The sequence below is a fragment of the Pygoscelis adeliae genome, unplaced genomic scaffold (genome assembly GCF_000699105.1).
Source record: "Pygoscelis adeliae isolate BGI_AS28 unplaced genomic scaffold, ASM69910v1 Scaffold284, whole genome shotgun sequence".
Taxonomy (NCBI): Eukaryota; Metazoa; Chordata; class Aves; order Sphenisciformes; family Spheniscidae; genus Pygoscelis; species Pygoscelis adeliae.
Genome location: NW_008824671.1, coordinates 352,807 through 357,108, shown reverse-complemented (window position 1 = coordinate 357,108; position 4,302 = coordinate 352,807).

Below are 4,302 nucleotides of genomic sequence, written 5' to 3'. Positions count from 1 at the left end.
ACCTCCCATCCGCACCCAGCCTGCGTCACTGGTGGGTGACACTGCAGGTGACAGGCACGCATGACGGCTGGCTTCGTGCGAGGAGCCCAAATCCCGGCAGCTCGCTGGCAGCGGAGGAAGCCGTGTGCTTGCTCAGTGGTTTCCCTTTAACTTTGGAACAGCCTCAGCCCTGAGCTTCGAGGCTTATCGCCTGCGCGCAGCTTCGAGGGAAGCGTGCCTGGCCGAGATAAATCAAGTCACACTGGCCAGGGCTGCTCTGGACTCTGTTCTTCTCACATTCCTCATGACCTTAGTATTTTGGCCTGGGAGGAGAGCCGGGGAGAGCCCTCCCCATGTCCGGCCCCAGCCACGCCGATGGAGTGCCTCAGGCTGCACGGCAGCGCGTGGCCGAGCCAGGGTGGGGGCTGTCCCACTTGTGCCCCTGGCAAGGGAAAGGGCCCAAAGGAGTCCAGAGCTTTAAAAATAGCTCCCCCAGGCCTGTCCCCTGCCAGCCCAGCGGCTTGGGGACACAGAGGGGGGATCGCCCCATGGACCATGAGGCCGGGGGTCCCAGGGGGCTGGCTGGGGCTGGGGCATGGGTACCGGATGGTACCTGAGCTGTGCCGGGGTGCCCAGGCTGCCCCATCCCTGACATGGCTTTTTATTGTAATTGAGCGGAGCGGCTCCAGTTTTGGCCTCAAGTTTCCTGTGTTGGCATTGGTATGATGGCAAGAGGGAGAAATAGAGTTGCAAGCCCAGGGTGAAGCATAGCCCTGCCTCCGCGGGGACGATTGGGTCCCTGCGCATCCTCCTCCTCCTCCTCCTCTCGCTGCCGAGCCTCGCCAGCAGCACTTCGCTTTGTACCATCCTGCTTTTCTGTGGAAACACTGGAGCTAGAAACAACGTTTTCTTTTCTTCCAAAGAAAGCTGGGATTGTGCGGGGTCCCCTGCCTCCAGCACCTGGGGGTCCCTGGGCCCAGCCCCGGCAGCACCAAGCCCCGCTGCCCAGGGGAGCGGCTGAAGCTGCCGAAAATCAGCCTTTGGCACCGAAGTGGCCGGCACGGTCTTCCCCATCAGGACTTCAGCCCAGGTGGAGAGCGGCTTTTCTTTGAACCAGTGCCGCGGGGATGGCAGCTGGCCGGCCGCGGTGATGGCAGCTGGCTGGGGACAAGGCTGGCTTTGTGTGGCCGGGCCGGAAGGTGCCGGCCGTGGCTGGGCTGCGGGTGTGGGGATTTAACCCTCTTTCCGCTGCTGCATGCTGGGGTTGTCTGCCTCCATTGCTGATCCTCACCAGCTCAAATCCAGCCTGCCACGCACCTCGCCGCCCAGGCCAGCCTACCAGCAGCCCGGGACACTTTGCACGTCACAGGGACCCCATCGAGGTTTGCACATCGCAGGGTCCCTGGGGCAATTTGCACATGGTTGGGAGCCTGCAGGTCCCATCACCTGGCCTGGCCCTTTGTTTCGGAACTGGGTGAAGGCAGAAGCTGCTGCCCTGGGTCCAGTCCATCGCATCAGACCAAAAGTAATGGGGGCCGAGAGCCACGAAGGAGCTGCGGGAGGATCTCCCTCAGCTTTGGGGACAGGCAGTGCAGCCATGCGGTTGACAGCAGCTGCTGGCGTCAGCTGAAGGGGCAGGACGAGGTGGCAGGGGGGACAAGCGGTGCGTCCCTGGGTCAGCAGAGGGGACAGCGAGGCAGTGCTGGCGGAAAGGGCACCTTCGCCGCAAGCGGGAGGAACGGTGTGGGAGACCTCCCGGCAGGGGTCCTGGCGGAGGCAGCTTTTCCTGGCACGGCCCCAGGCAGGACAATACCCGGTCAGGCAGCGGAAGGGAGCTGCCGGCCGCTTCCCCCGAGGAAACGCACCCGCTGGCTCTGTCTCCTGTTGCTCTCCCTCTTCCTCCTGTTTGATTTACAGTGTGCACGGAGCCTGGCGGGGAGTCTGTCCTGGCCCCAGTGCTGTTTAATTACCTGCAGTGAAGGCCGTGCAGAGGAGGAAGCCGGCTGCTTCCCAGGGCGGGAGGGATTAGACGAGGTGGGGGATGCGCAGACACTTTTAGGCATGAAGCTGGCAGCACAGGAATGGTGGGGTGCCAGCAGGGAGCTGGGATGTTCCCAAGGGAGGTGGAAGGGGTGCTGACACAGAGCCAGGATGTTCCCAAGGGAGGTGGAAGATGGGATGTGCATCGGCTGCAGATGGGTTGGCAGAGGAGTGGGAAAGCCCTGGGATCCGGCCCAGTGACTGATGGGAAGCGACTCATCCCTGCCCGGTTGGATTCAACCCCTCGACCCCATGCGCTGGGGCTGGTGGTGGGAGGCTGCCACATCACCTGGGTGACCAGCCTGAGCCTGGCCTGGTGCTGCCTGCCTCACAGCTGCTCCTCCAGCTTCTGGCAGTCGCGTGGTCAGGGCGAGCCACAGGCTGGCAACCGCAGTGGCATGGCTGGGGCTGGGGAGCAGCAGGGGCAGCATCATCGTGGGCAGCGGGTGCGAGCCAGGGGCCAGTGCATCATCCCCAAGCTGGGCCGTGTGATGCGGGTGGCCACAGCATCTCTGCTAGAAAAGTCTGGATCCTCCGGTCGTCATGGGCAGGGGATTTGGGGATGGATGCAGGTGTTTCTCTGCAGCCAAGGCCAGATCCTGCGCCCCTCTCTGGGCAGTGCTGAGCCCTGGCTTCCCTTAGGGCTGTGTCTGAGCTGCCTTTCCTCTGCGGCACGCCTCCTCCCCTGCTTTCTTCCGAAAATAACCCAGTGCCAAATGCTTTGCCCACTGACAGCTGCACAGCCCCACGGCCACCCGCGCCCCGTGGGCAGGGCCACCATGTCCCTGCCATGCAGGGACCCCACAGGTCCCTGGAGGGTGACGCTGTGCGCAGCGGCAGTGGGTGCTCCCAGGGTGCTGTTTGCCCCCATTGTGCTCCTGCCAGGAGCACTTCCCACCTGGTCCCTGGCACCCAGATGCTGCCAGATGTTGCGGCAGGTCCCAGCTGAACGCTCACAGCTGGCGGCCCCCCCAGCTCACCCATGGACCACAGCCCCCACGTGCTCTCCTCCAGTGCACTTGTGCCTGGCTCCTGGGAAAACCAGGCTCCCATTTCATTCCCCCCCTGCCTTCCGCCTTGCTTTTTCTTGCTTTTTGGCCGGGGAAAAGCAGCCAGGTCCCTCCTGGGTGTCACTGGCCCTGGAGACACCCCCGAGGCGGGGGTGGGCAGCACAGGGCACCCCAGTCCCGCTCAGCCTGGCCGGTGAGGATGCACATCACACCCAGCGACCGACGGGTGCTGGCAGCTGCCTGCAGTCACGTGGCTTTGCAAAAGCGTCGATTCCCTTTATCCAAAGCAAACTTCGCTGAGAATTGCACCTGTAAAGGCTGCAGCCTCTTTTTTTTTTTTTTTCCATCCCATTCTCCCAGTGCAGCCGAGCTCTGACTCATGACTCTGCACCCTTGGAGCTGGCAGCGCGACCGCCGTGGCTGTCCCAGCCTGGGCTGCAAAGCATTCCTTAAATATATAAACAATCCCCAGCCCCGCAGGCAGTGCCGCGCTCACCCGGCAGCAGGCTCGAGCTTCCCAGGGCTGGAGGGAGGCGAGGGGGGCCCGGCGGATGGCAGGGGGTGGTCGCAAAGTGCTCCCCGGGTGGGGGGCAGTGGTTTGCGGCCACATGGGGCTCACTGGCCCCCAGTTTGCAGGGTTTCACTGGACGTGGCCCTGTTGTTGTTGCAGGTTGATGGTCCCCTGGTCAGCGGCATCCTGGGGAGAAGATGGCTCAGCCTGCACCCCTGAACCAGAACCTCCCAGGTAAAGGAACTGGGGTCGTCACTGGGCAGGGACAGCAGAAGGAGCGTGAGGAGCGTGGCAGGGCTGAACTGTCCCGTCCCGTCCTGATGGGTTTCCTCACCCCAGCACCGACCCCAGCACAGAGTGGGTGCCCTGTGACACCCGATGGCATTGAGGGTGCTGGGGACGGGCCATCCGCTCGGCTCACTGCCAGCAGCATCATGGCGGGGAGGGAGGCTGCAGGCTGCAAATCCCAGTATAACCCAGTTGGAAAAGCCTTCCTGTCTCCACCAGGTCCCTGCCTAACCATCCCTGCTCCTCTTACAGATCTCGGGGGCCCATTCTTGTACCGGGACCAGGACAATGGGGAGAAGAGCTCGTATTCAGTGGAAACCCCCTATGGCTTCCTCCTGGACCTGGATTTCCTGAAATACGTCGATGACATCGAAAGCGGCCAAACACTCAAGAAGGTGCCACTGCCTCGCAAGGCAAAAGGGGCCCGGCAGCCGCCCAGGGCCCTGCGCAGCCCCAGCAGCCACGCCCGTGCCT